Raw genomic sequence first — 14,783 nt, 5'->3', positions numbered from 1 at the left:
ATGAGCTGGCCTAAGGGTATGATCCATATCTCTTTGTATCAAGGAAGCAGAACTATAGCAGCTTTGGTGAGCTTTATAATTTGTTTGAATCACCAGTAAAAAATCCTATTTTGGATGCTTGAATAACTGGGTTAGGTAGCTTGAGAATGCTCTGAAGTGACCCAAGAAACTGAAGAAACAGATTTCATTTTGTAAAGTTTTAAAATAAGAATAACCCCTCCATTTTCAGTCTTCCATGGGATTTATTCTCATAATAGCTTGTGACTTTAGTCCCAGACACTTCCTTGGAAATGTGGAGTTTAGAGTCTAACTTGAAGAGCCAAAAGCCAGAATATTTGTTTGGGACTGTCACTCCATTCTTAATTCATCCTATAGTGCCTAGGGTATTGCAAGGGTCTCAGAACAGTCTCAGTTTATATAGTATATCCTCTGCAATCCTTACACACACAGAATGAACTTTGGCAGAGACAGCAACAGTCAAATCAGATCCTGTGTTTTTTGCTGGCAGTGGTTGGTGTATGAAATTTAACCATGATAGATGCTTAATTGAGCTGCTGCGCTACAGTGGTGATTTCAGAGCTGTGTTACAATGCAAGGCTTTGACAGCACAGATAACTAACTTAAACAGCCTTGGAGATACTGACTGAGACTGTACTGCATTTTGGTCCTGGTTTGAGTAGGGGGTTGGACTAGATGACCTCGTGAGGTCCCTTCCAACCCTAATCTTCTATGATTTTGGTTTTGTAAAGCTTCTAACCCTTGTAGTGGCTATTGTCTTCATACTTCCCATGTTGAATGGATTGGTGCAACTGCAGAGTCAATCCCCAAGGGTGGTGATGTCGTCATCTACAGAGTGTTTTATTATTAAATGGAAAATAAGACCCATGTCCCCCCGCCCACCTTCGTTCTCCACGTCTATGCTTTTACTTTCATCTCAAAGCTGTAGTGATCTAGTTTAGTCAGGGTGCCGAATGGGACTGGTATCCATTCCTGGAAGAATGTACACTGGAACCAAGCCACGCTGAGCTATTGATATTAAGTTTATATTGTATCATGTTTTGTCTGGGGGGTTTCATGTTGTTGCTTGAAAAACAAATACTACTGGAGCAGTACCATCTGCAACTCCCGAAAGGCCAACAAACAAAGATGCCAGCTCCTTTCTAAAACCATGCAAGCGAGTGCCAGTCCCACTGGCGCAAACAGAGCCCATGAAGATGGCAAACAAGGTCTTTGATATTTTGTTTTTAAATGTGGGATTTAAAACAGACCTCCTCAGCTGCTCAGAGTATGTGAATTTGGAGGCTGAACATATTTTTGTCCTTGTGCTGCTTCGCAGGTTCCACAAAGACTAGTTGTCGAAGACAACACGCTTTAATGCACAACTAGCCCTCGTTCATCTGTTTTCCAGTGGGCGATTGCAGTAAACTTCCCTTTCTGGCTTAGCTGTATGTAGTAAGAATTGGGATATATTCACATGAATCCTCTGAGTGCTTTTATTGACACGCATAGACCTTGAGCTAAATTATATTTTCCAACACTTCATATAAAGCAACCCTAATCTTTTTTTCAAATTGAAACAACACCAGTTATTTTCCATTCCTTCAAGGGCAAGTCTTCCCTATGCAACTCCCCACCAAGTCTCTCCCTAGCTTAGCACAGGGAGGGAGTTTGTCTCGTAGAGTTGGGAGAGAAGAGGACAGGACCCCCCCCTCACCCTCACTTCCCCAGCCTCTGCAGCTTTAGCAGAGCTACTGCATCCTTAACATGGCACAGCACTATGGCCCTCCTACAAGGGAGGACCTTCTAGGTGAGCCCAAACCAGCCCCACTCCACACTTCCTGCATGCTGGGGTGTAGGGAACCCCAGTGGAGCCTACAGCTGGCCAGGAAACTGTTTTTGTTTTTGTTCCTCCCCCCCCTCGTGAAACTGACAAAAACAGACTCACTTACATTTAAATTCCTCTGTGAAAAGCTTTGATTTTTCGGGGGTTGCCAAAACTACTTTTTTTTTTTCCCCCTCCAATGAAGTTTTTCCATGGAAAAGAAAAAACTAGTTAGACAAAACTCATTTTTCCACCAAAAAAAACCCTTCTGATTTTGAACCACTTTAATGGAGCCCATATATGGAAGCCCCGTACAGATGTACCTGTTTTCCCCCTCTTCCCCCCCTTCCGTATAATCCTTCCCTTTGGTGGATTTACTCTTTAGTACCTCTACACACACACAGAGAGCTATATCAGACGCACCTTATAGCTCTTCACATAAAGAGCTTCCGGTACAATTTAAATAACATGCTACAATGTACATTTGTATATATTCACACACAACTACATACAGTAGTTTAACAATGGTAGCCTTCTAAAGAGCAGCACTTCTTTCCACATATGCTATTCACTGGCAACCACAGAGTATTTGACTGTTTAAAATGTTTTTAAGTGCTGTTAAGATATTTTGCAACTGTTATTTAACAGCCTTTTAAAGAGCAATCCACTCCCCCCCCCCCCCAAGTGCTCTCTTGGCAGGTTCCTGTGGGCATAGGAGATGGTCCTTTAAAAGGCTTATTTAATGATATGATTAAAATTATAGGCAATAAATTTTAAAGGCCTCTGGAATAATAGCTAGGCCCCACTCACTCCTCTCTGCCTATTTTACTGTACATATTTTATTTCACATCTCCTGCTGATTGCAGACTTTATCCTATAGGGTATCTTTTGGGCAAGATGTAAAACCAAGTTGCTGAGTGCTGACTACCAGTAGCAAATAAACTCCAGTGGCATGTTTTGCAAAAGTGTGTGTTAGCCCTGGCACCTGGAACAAATTCCTATAGGGATTGTTATAGTTTCATTGCTAAATTCCCCCTGCAATTTCAGTTAAATAAAGCAGTCTTCACTTTGTCCTACACAGTTGTGAAGAGTTGTCATGTAGTGCTGTGTTTCACCCCAATAACTCATACCCATAGACAGAGAAATATAGACAAGATCTGTACAGGGTGGAGGTACATATGCATGTAGATGAATTAAAGCTTACCTTCACACTGCCCTGATCCTGCTGCAGTTCTGGTAGCAGATAAGCAGAGCTGGCAAATTGCAAAAGATGTTTTTTCTTTTGTGCTGCATGTAGGCCTCCACAGAGGCATCATTTCTAGGAAAATTAGGCTGGGGTAGGTACAGCCCCATTGGCCGTGCAAGAACTAAATTAGGCCAGGTGGGCTCAATCAGCTAATTAGGCTACAAATGGAAGTTTTTGGCTGGAGGCAGCTAATTAGAGAGAGCCTCACCTGTGCAGGCTTTATAGGCCCTGCCTGTTGGCTAGGAGGGCAGCCAGCCAGCCGTCAGTTCCTGGGAAGAGGGTTCTGGAAGCTGAGGGGGAGGGCAGAAAAAAACAAACAAACACCCACCATCCACAAACAAGTTAGAGAGGTAAGAAGCAGTCTGGGGAAGGAGTAGTGAGAGGAAGCACAGAACTGCTGACTGAGGGTCCCTGTTCTGGACAGGAGCCCAGAGAAGAGAGCAGGCCCATGTTCCCCTACCAGCCTGGCTACTGAGGGAGTGGTCTAGACCTGAGGCACTGAATGGGAAGACTGCCAATGGACTGAACCCCAGAAGGGGAATGCTGAGTGACCTAGCCGGAGGGCTAAGTCTTGAAGGAGATGCTGAAGGTCCTGGAATGAGAGGAGCTGCAGACCAAAGTCGGAGTGATGATGTGCAAACCATGGAAGGGGGAGTCTGCTCAAGAGTTAATCCCCAAAGCAACCAGGATGTGGCACCAGACCAGTGGTGAGTGGTGTGCCCCGGGATGGGCTACTGGAAGATTTATTGACTGCCTGCAGTGTTTAAATAGACTTTTGTCTTATCACAGTCATATACAAGCAGGAGGGTGTGCGTGTGAGAGAGGGAGAGCATGTGTGCCTTTATACTAGGGCTCTGGTGTGGGGTTTTGGGAACTTTCTTCCCTGCCCTTCCCCCTATGATTGATAAAATAGTGTCTCCTCACACACTTAAAGCATTTACTAGTCTAGTTTTCTAGTGTTAAGCAGTCTCTCATCCAGTCTATTTCGTGCATGTACTGGTCTAATTTTCTGTCATCAATGCAGCTAAAAACTAACTGGGAGCAGTGTTAGTTGTGAAAGGTGTGGTTCCATCCTTGTGTGTTGGGGGGAGGGAGGGAGAGGATGGGTGTTTAGTTTTGGTTGCTTCTTTAGAACCTTTGCTGTAGTGTCCAACCCAATTACTATATTCCATTTCTGATGTGAATACTCAAGTACAGGAGCTTTAAAAGAAGCACCCAACCTGAATAGAACTAGGGTTGTTTCAATACCCATGGAAAGGGAACCAAAAAAACATGACCACTGCAAATGCATTTTGAAATCAGAGTGAATACCTAGATGTTGTTTTCCAGGATTGATTTAGCCCTAATCCTGAATATATTATCAAATGGCACAGTTATTTTAGCATGCCTAGCATCTAGCAATAGCATGCTAGCTATTGGATTACTTTTTTGACAAGTACTCACATTTGTTCATGTTCAGTTTATGCTGCTACAGATTTAATAAAACACTGGTTCTTTGGCCAGCCCCGTGGTGTAGTGGGAGTGCACTGCACTGCACTGCCAGTGGCTAAAGCCAGGCTCAGTTCCCAGTCATAGTTTTGCTTTTGGATCAGTTATTGTTAAGACTAGATTAGGGTTGAGCCAGAGTGGTGACTCTGACATGGAGCTTGGCAGGTGGGAAGATGAAGAACAGGAAGGTCTGCAGGACTCTAGCTGTGTCCTCACCACGCTGCATTCAGAGTAAAGCTGGTCAGGAAAATTTTTGACAAGTTTTTTTTCATTGGAAAATGCAAATTAATCAAAACTGGAACTTTTCAGGAACCTTCCAGTTTTGACTAAACTTTTGATAGGAAAGGCTTTTCAGGTCCAGGATGAAATTTCTGGTCAAAACTGGTAGAGGACATCCAAGAACCCAGTGGTTAGGGCACTAAGCTAAGATGTGAGAGACTCCGGTTCAAATTTCTGCTCCAATTAATGTTTGAGAAGTGGAACAGCTCTACCAAGAGTGCTTTATGGCAGGGACTGGAACTTGGGGCACTCATCTGTGATGGGGGAGACCTAGCCACCAGCTATTGTTGGATGGGATGCTCTAGTTTTTCACAAAAAACTTTGAAAGGTCTGGTTTCATCTTGATGCAGATCAGACGAAGTTTCAAAATCTTGAAAATGTTCATGGGACAGAATTTCCTACCCAGAGCTCCCCCACCATTGCCCTGTCAGTAGAGCAGCTCCATCAGTGGGAGCGTTGAGTAGACAGGATGCTGGTTTTACCTCTGTGCCATCTATCCCTGCTCAGAGCAGGGACCGACAGTGATACAAATACCCAGTAGGTGGCTGCTGGCAACAGTCAGAGCTCAAAAATATGTGATGTAGACAAGGCCTGTATGGAGCTAAATGACTCATCATCTCACCTTATAGCTCCAGGGCCAAAAACACGCTGCATCCATTACTCCACAGATCAGAACTGATGATGCAGAATCTGCCATCAGTGATTGTATTCTGAATCACAGATACTGCCTTCCTCTGAATTGCTGGCAAGTCCCCCATTCTGCTGACCTGTAACTATAGCTGCTCCATAACCTTTTTTTAAAAGCTTACTGGTATAATTGCCAATTCTGTCCTATATTTTGAGAAATCATTTCACTGTTACTAAAACAGCAATTTGTCCTCATAAAAATTATAAAACCCTGTCACAACATTCATTCGATTAAAGAAGCACTTGTTGAGGCCATGATTCAAGAAGATGTCACTACAAAACACAATGGGGTTCCCAAAGTGGGGGAGGGGGCAATAGATGGCATGCATATCCCTATCTTAGCACCTGACCACCTTGCCACAGAGTACATAAACCGGAAGCTATACTTCTCAATGGTGTTGCAGGCCCTTGTGGATCACAGGGGATGTTTCACCGACAACGTGTGGTAGTCTGGAAAAGTGCATGATACGTGCATCTTTAGGAACTCGGGTCTGTTCAATAAGATGCAGGCAGGCACTTTCTTCCCTGACTAAAAAATAAACATTGGGGATGTGGGATTGCCAATAGTGATTCTGAGGGATCCTACCTACCCCTTGCTCCTTTGGCTAATGAAGCCCTACACCTGGTACCTGGACAGTGAGAAGGAGCGTTTAAATAACAGGTTCAGCAAGTGCAGAATTGTGGTGGGTGTTTAAAAGCCAGATGGAGATGTCTGCTTACTAGGCTTGACATCAGTGAAAAGAACATCCCATCAGTTATATCTGCATGCTGTGTGCTCTGTAATTTGTGTGAAATGAAGGGGGAAAAGATCCCCCAGGGTTGGGCCATGGAGGCTGATAAGCTGGCTGCAAATTTTTGAACAGTCAGAGTTCAGTGCTATGCTCAGAGCCAACTACGGAGCGCTTTGGCTTCAGGAAGCATTGAAAAAACGTTTTTTGCAATGAAGTGCAGTAAAGTATTTCTGTGCTGTGCCTTTATTTCCCATCCCGCACCCTCGCTCCAGTGGCTTCCTCCTTCCCCCTATGAATGAATAAAGACAGATTTTTTTTTTTTAATGCTACAAAGTTTTATTTGTGACCTGTTTTAATGGGTGAAAGCTTAACATTGTAAAGTGTCACTGTGCAAGCAACTGTAGCTGTGTGCAGCTCTTAAAGGAGCTGTCACATCCTGCTTGCCTTCATCAGTGTGGAGTACAGCACATACTGCATCCTGCTCAGCCTCCTCCTAGACCACTTGGGGGTGAGGACTGATAACAAATCGGGAGGCAGTGGAGCATTTTGGAGGGGCTGCAGAGGGAGTCTGTCCTGCTGGACAGCAAGAAAGAGCTCTTCCTGGAGCTCTGCCAGATGCGTATGAGGGATCAGTCCGACATGATGAGGCAACAACTCCTATTGCGTATCATGCTTCTGCGCAAATCTTCTGTCTTCTATGTCTGGTTTTTCAGACAAGGACATCCTCCAGGCTCTGAGCTCTGTCAGCAGCCATGGAGGCGTTCATTAGTTCGCTGAACGTGTCATTCTGCAGGGGGGTTTTTTCTGCTTCCTAATCTGGGAAAGTCTTTCATCTGAAGTTAAGCAAGGGGGTGCCGAAGGCTGAGGTGTCTAATGTAAGACGACAAAGCACAAAGTTGTCATTGTTAGCTGACCCAAAGTAGTAAAGGAAATCTTACAATGTAAAGAGTATTCCCCTTCATGTTCACAAGGCTAAGCCAGACCTGCATTCCATTCTGTACATCTTGGGATGGTGGGACTGGCATTACAGACATGGTAAGCATGTCTTGCATCTGTTAGAGGTTTCATTAGCGCTAAAATCCACAATCTACACTTGAGCAAGGAGAGGGATCACTAGGCTCCCCTGTAATATGCCAAAGACGGGTTTGGGAGGAGGTGGGCAGAACAGATTAGAGGACACTGTGGGTGAATTGTAGCGGCAGAAAACATAGGGCAACCAGTGCCCTGATCCATAATGCCTACTGCAACAGTATTAGGAATAGTCTTGGGGAGGCACCCAGGGACCCTGTCCACGGCAGAGGAATAAAATGGAGGGACTGTATTGGTCGGATACTTTAAACTTGCGCCATTTTCCCTAGGTGACCAAGTGTGATGTCAGTCTCCTGAGGATAAGGCCGGTGGAAAGGGAAGATTTGCTGCTATGCCATGTTCTGCGATGATGCCTGCTCATTTAATAGCAGAGTGGCAGGGAAAAGTATCCTACTGTGGTGGAAGAAATAAGGCTGCCCTCCCCAGAAACTGTCTGCAAAGGTTAACATATTATCTACAAGAAAATTTCCTTGAGATAGCCACAGAGGATTCTCGGAGCATACCTCTAGACATAAATAGTCTTTTCTGGGAGTAACCCTCCACTGAAGTTTGCCAGCACCCAGTAAGACCCTCCCCTCAAAAATACAAACTCCTTTTAAGAACCTGGACTGGGGACACAACAGCAAAAAAAGGATTTGCCACACACATGCTCACCAGATGTACCTTCCCCTGCATCTCAATCAGTCCCACTGTCTTGTGCGTGGCTGGACTGCTCTGGGGTAATGAACAGGTCCTGGCTCTCAGGGAGAATGGATACCCTGCTCTCCTGAACCCTGGTCCTCCTCATTCATCTTGGACTGGGATTCTTCGGAGTATTAATGCTGCGTGGTGGCACAGTGGTGGGGTCACTGCCGAGAATCACATGCAGTTCCTCGTAAAAGTGGCATGTTTTGGGCAAGGAGCCAGAAGGGCTGTTAGCTTTCCTAGTTTTCTGATACACCTGCCTCAGCTTTTTTATCTTAACACTGCACTGCTGCGCATCCCTGTTGTGCCCCTTCTCCAACATGCCGTGAGATATCTTCTTGTATATATCCAAATTTCTTTTGCTGGCTCAGAGCTGAGCCAGAAAAGACTCTTTGCCCCACAGACTGACAAGATCCAAGATCTCTGGTCGACTCTGAGCTGGAGTGTGTTTGGGCCATGTGGCCGCTATGAACAGTTCGGCTACAAAGCTCTCTCCACACTGTCTAACCTAGAAATGGAAATTCAAAATTTCCTGGGGCTTGAGGGGAGGAGCCATTTCCTGTTTACAGGGCCATGTTACAGCAGAGCATGCATGTCTGTTGAGCTGTCACAACGGGGCATTATGGGATATCTCCCAGAGGCAATGGCATTGATTTACGTTGCGCTCTGTCTACACCAGGGGTTCTCAACCGGTGGTACGCGTACCACCAGTGGTACGTGGAAGACGGATCGGTGGTACGCGAGGGAAAAACTGCCACCGATTCCGCCGCCGCTTCCCCCCCGCCGCCGCCGCCGCTAAACCCTGCCGCCACCGCATCCCCCCCCCCCCCGCCGCCGCTAAACCCTGCCGCTGCCGAATCCCCCCCTTGCCGCTGCCAAGAAAGCTCGCCTCCACCAAATCTTCCCCCCCCCCCCCACCGCCGAAAAAGGTCTCTGCCGCCGAATTCAAACCCCCCTGCCGCGAAACCCAGTTACCTCTCTGCTGCCGAAAACTGGGAAACGGCGGCAGGGCTTCGGCGGAGGGCATCGATCCCTCCACGGAACCCCGCCACTTTACCAAGTCCTACTCGGGCCTGGTACAGTCAGGTGAAGCGGCACCTGACCTGAGTGGTACTCTGTATATTTAAAAAAAAAAAAAAAAAAAAAAAAAAAAAAAAGGCTGGTCTACACTGATGTAAATTTGACCCATAGCATTCGAATTCAGTGCTACGTCACTTGCAGAGGTGGTTTTATTATGTCAGCTTTTACTGTGCTTTAAATTGACAGAACTTGCATGCCAGTGGAGACGTATACTTTAGGGGGTTGATGTAAGTAGCATTACGTCGACCTCCATTACCAGCGAAGATCAGGCCTTATTAGTAATTCAGCTACTGCACTTCATTTGACTGCATAGGTGTCATGTGCTGTTAATTATTAGATCATTAACCTTAACAATACCTTCTAAGTATGCAATTCAAGTAGATTACTGCCTGAGCAAAACGTGTTAATGCATTTCTAACCCTAAATGAATACAACTGCACCGCATCGCACTCAGAAATTTAGAAAGGAGGTGTGATATATTGGGAAAAGTGTGAAAGTGAGGGTGTGTGCAAGTGCTTGTTAGTTTTAAAAAGTCCAGTTGTTCCATATACAAGCTTCACTAATTTAATCTTAAATACCTTGAGGGAAACTAATAGAAGCAAATTATCATATGTAACACACACAAGCTTGTGTTCCACAGAGCGGTCTGGATGTACTATAATGTCAAGCTGTGAATGAGAATGTGTTATCACAATGGAAGATAGCATCCTCTAATTAGCAGACACAAATGACATTGTGAGGTGAAATTTCAGTGAGGAAAAAGCTGGACAGATGTACACCTTATTTGTGCGTATCACGCTCTGTGCAACACTTCTTTTAAGAGATGCTGCATCACAGGAGGATATTGTATACAATTAGACACATATTAGCACACAGTTATACTCATTATTTTTGTAGGGATCACGCCAGTTAAACTTGCAAAACTAGCTGTTTGAAATGGCAGAGCGTGGTCCTGTTTTTGTAGTTTAATCTCACAACCCCTGTGTGGCACTGTTATTCAGAGATCTGGGTTTGGCCATCACAGTGATGGTTGAGATAATATATCTATTACCATCCATTAATGCAGATAAGTAAATCTTCCTATGGAATCCATGCTAAAGTGCTTTACGGTATTCTATTTATTTTCCAAAGATCCAAGCCTGACCACTTAGTCTGAAGCTTAATACTGGAAAAAGATTTTTCTTTTGGTTTGGTTCTTACTGGTTGCTGGAGCTCCTTGATATTGGCTAATTGTTTGTCATTCCAGTCCATCGTGGTTTTGCCCAGATCTTCAGCACAGAAAAAGATTTGGCCCTACATCTTTTTAAGAGCCAAATTAGGCTTCATTGGTGAGATCTAGGTTAGAAATACATGTTTTGGTTGGCTTGTTTCTGGGCTCTCTCAAAAAACACCTTGAAACTGTCAAACTACTTCACGTTTACAGCACCTCTTCATCTGATTTATACCTTGATCTCACCTAGACTTGACTATTGGAACACATTAACTGATGTTTTTCCTCACTCTTTAAATCATCTTCAGCATATGTAGAATTCACATAGACAAAATTGTAACATGGTCTAAATGCCTTCATCACATTATACCCAGTCTAGCCAATCTTCCTCTGGCTTCCGGTAGCTATAGGCTGATTTGGCAGTGACATCTATATCTAAGGTTGTTATGCGTAGGACATTGTGCAATGTCATGCTTATTATGTAACTGAACAACTGGTCTCCTACGTCCCTGTACGATCCTTGATTTCAGTTTTGCCTGGACTGTTGGACACCATGCATTTCCACTGCATTATTGATATTGGATTCAGTCCTCCTTTATATGACACAAATTCCATTAACAGAGTCCCTCAAAAATAAAGCACGCTCTTGATGGGGGAGAGGACTGTATAGTATCCATCTAAAAAACTTAGTATTTCATAAAAATTTGAAACAACAAAACACTCTCCCAAGCATGTCATCAGGATCAGCATTATCAATGTCCTAACTATGTATGATAGGTGCACAGAATACATTTAGATTTTGAAATGTTGTTCCCTAACTTTGAGTGGCCACTTGGTAAATATGTCCTAGATGGGAGGATAAAGAATTGTTTCTGGTAAGTAATGTTGCCTGTATTGCCCATGATTGGCACTACAATGCTTCAAAGTATTGATGGCCTTCTTTTCAAATCCTCCTAATCCACATAATCCAGCACAAGAAAAAAATTGGTCTCATAAAAACCATTAGTCACTGTTTAAAAATTCCTTTAGTCTCTTGAAACTGAGGAGCAGGAAATGAAAAATATGGATTCCTCCCTATAAAGTCTGTCAAGTGTTTGCAGTTGTAAAGGATTGCCCATTAAACCCAAGATGTTCAACAGCACCAGTGATTTTTGGTTGCCTCTCTTTTGGGGGCCCAATTTCAGGACACTTGAAAGGGGCCAATTTTTAAGAAAGCACTGAGCACCTGTTCACTGAAAGTCAGGCACTTCTAAGGCACCTCAAGTTGGGCATCAAGAACTAAAGCTGTCAAATCACTTTGAAAATCTTAACCTAATGGGTTCTGTCTAGACTAGAAAAGAATTAGACGTATAGATGGGTAGAAAAATGAAAAGTGTGTTTGAAATAAACTGAAGCAATGCACGGAGGAGATATCTACAGCATGTCCTCTAAAAATATATTGACATATGGTAGGTTAGCTTTTGAATAACTATTTAATGGAGACCTACAAGTCAAAATAGGAAAGAAAGATGGTTGAGTGGTTAAGGATGTGTTCATAATGTATCTATTACCAAGAGAACAGAACTTGAAATGACAAAATAGAAAATATTAACATATTCCAAGCTGGGGCACCCAGCACCTACAAAGAGGACAATACGAATTTGAATCTCCCTAACAGGTTTGAGAAAGAATCACCTGGAAATGTGGGTGTACACAGAGTAAGGTAAAAAGCATTATAGAATGGAAAACCAGGTCTTCTAATAGCTAGCTTTTAAACAGCAAAATAAAACACTCATCATATCTTAAGTGATTATAGCTTGTTCCAAAATAAGAATCTCTGCCAACTATTATTGTTCTCATCCCTCTGCTGCCATGTTCCCTATCTTCTTTTGGCACCACCCATTAGCCACTCCTTCCCACCCATCATAATCTGCACATTCTAGTCCATCGCTGTCGATGATGATGTCTCATCTGCTTTCAGCCCTCTTTCCTTTCTTCCATTGTTGACACTCTCTCCATGCTTCACTCTTCTCCACTCTTGACCTCTCTCCTCCCCCGCTCTTCTCTCCCATTGCGAGGTCTGCCCTGATTCACCCCCGAAGTCCGCTTCCTGTGCTCCTATTCTCAGGCTTCAGAGAGCATCTGGTGAAAATCCCATGACCAGGCTGACTTCCTCCACTACAAATTTGTTCTCTCCTCCTTCAGCTCTGCCATCTTTCTAGCTAAACAACTGTACTTCTCCAATTTAAGTGAATCCCATGTCCTCAATTCCAGCCATCTTTGACCCATTCCTCAAACCCTCCTGCTTCCAGTTCTCTCCTCACAAGATCTCACTATTTTCTTCCAAGAGAAAACGGACCAAATATGACATGGTCTTCCCCCTTCCCTTCATTGTCTTACAGCTCCTTCCTTCACAGTCAGACCCAGAAGTGTCTCATCTTCTTCTCCTTCTAAACACCTCACTTGCTACAATGAGTCCATCTGGCGTCCAGTCTCTACTTCGAGCAGAAGCATCTTGCCCTCAAAGCTGAAAAGAGAGAGAGAGAAGGAAAGAAAACTCTCTCCAGCAGGCAGCTGACCCACGGGGAAATGTCTGTACCTATTGTGGGTGGATCTCTGGTTCCAGGATTGGACTCCTGAGTCCTCCAAGGGCCCTTTTGTAAATCCGTGGTAGAGATCAGCCTCAAAGTGAGGGATTGCTGATGACAACTTGGCTAAAACAGCTCTTAATCTACACCCTCCTCCCCACCTCCTTTCTTGATCACTATGGATGTGACTACGATCTTGTCTGTCACCCAGACTCTCAACCTGGGTGTCATCTTTGACTGGGACATCTTTTTAGGTCCTCCTATCCAGCCTGTGTATAAAACTTACCTGTTCTTTCTGCATCACCTATCATGGCCTATCCCCCCTACCTATCAACTCATTTATTATTTAAATTTTGATTCCTGCCTCCAAATGATCCGTGACGCCAGCGTCCATTGCCCACATGTTTAATTTTTTGGGCACATGCCTTCCTGCTTTCTCCCAGCTGCTCCTTACCCCTGGGGGAAATTCCCCATAAGCATCTGCAAAACTCATTTTTCTCCTTCAGACCCCTCTTTACAACTCTCCTTTGCCACGATGCCTACAACCATCTTGATAACATTTAGGCCATGAATGTTCTGAAGCCACTGTCTGTCATGCTAACCAGTAGTATCCCATTATTTCCTTGTACTACCCCGTCTGTCTGTATCCCTCTGTTGTCTCTTGAAATTATACTTGGATCATAAGTGCTCTAGAGCAGGGACCATCTCTTTGTCCTGTGTTTGTACAGAGCCCAGTGCAATGATGTCCCAGTCCCTGAGTGTGGTTCCCAGCTGCTATAGTAGTACCAAACATACACAACCATTCCACTGAAGCTAGATAGTAAGTGCAGTAGATGTGAAGGCTTGTAAAATCCCCCTACCTAGGATGAATAGTTCCACTGCCACCGCCATAGCTCCCGGGTTGAAGGGTACTACTACCATCAACTTCTCTGGAGTCTAAGCTTTTATCTAACAAGAATTAAGTTTCTAGCCCCCAGCATTGCAAAGAGAATCTTCCAAGCAGCAACCTTGGCCACCAGTGTGCAAGCAATGCTGCTATCTGTCTCTGCCTTCATTCAGTAGCCGAGTGAATGGAGGAATAGTTGCAATAGCTATCTAGGCTGGATTTATCCTAACAAGCACCTGGGCATCAGGTACTCTGGGTTCCTCCTATCCTAGGCCCAACCTCTTCCTTCCTTATGCCACAGCTGGCAAAAGACCTGCTCAGAGCACTTATGTGACCAGCCCTGTCGTCTCTGGCCCAGCTCTAGCAGCTCTGAGGATTAGAGAGGAAACAGCTGATCTCTAGATCCCTGGCCCTCTCTAGGGACATGCCACATAGTTCAGCAGCTCTGATGGTCTCCTCACTAAACAAGAGGCAAGTTAGAGCAGCTGAGGATCTCTGCTGGGTGCTAGCTCAGGAATGGGTTAAGAACACGGACCTGATATCTCCATGATCCTCACTAATGTCGGGGTGGCTCTTCAGATAAAGAACATTGTGAAGGTTGCAGATAGGGGAACGAAGGAGTAATGCAGGACCCTTTGGGCCAAAGCACATAGATTCAGTTTCTAGTTGCTGTGACTAGATCATTCTTATAATGACATAGTATATATGGTTGGAGTGCACTCTGGCACTAGACAGAAAATCTACATGCAAATGTCAGGGACCGGGAAAGTGAAATCAGTGGAAAATAATTCCATAATTAAAGAGTGCAACACCGGTCTTCAATTGTAATTAACTAGCCTGCAGATAAGAAAATGGCTTTCCGCACAAAAGATGCAAGTTATTAAGGGACACATGCATTGCTGTCATTTGTCATTAAAACCACAAAAATTTCTCTGTAGGTGGCATGTGCCTCTTTTCTTTTTCTTCATAGTGAGACTATCAATCACTGCACATTTTTCTACATAGCAGTGTGTC

General features: G+C 44.3%; 1 long non-coding RNA gene across 1 annotated transcript; it reads left to right on the top strand.

Moving 5' to 3' along the window:
* Positions 1–3,406: 3,406 nt before the first annotated feature.
* LOC137146986 (uncharacterized) lies at positions 3,407–12,959 on the top strand. Its single transcript, XR_010918119.1, has 2 exons — positions 3,407–3,775; positions 12,698–12,959. It is a non-coding gene; the product is annotated as an uncharacterized lncRNA (long non-coding RNA).
* The last annotated feature ends 1,824 nt before the right edge of the window (positions 12,960–14,783 follow it).

Source organism: Emydura macquarii, unplaced genomic scaffold (genome assembly GCF_026122565.2).
Source record: "Emydura macquarii macquarii isolate MOO-44397 ecotype Brisbane River unplaced genomic scaffold, CSIRO-AGI_Emac_v2 contig_499, whole genome shotgun sequence".
NCBI lineage: Eukaryota > Metazoa > Chordata > Testudines > Chelidae > Emydura > Emydura macquarii.
This window is presented reverse-complemented; position numbering and strand designations above follow the sequence as displayed.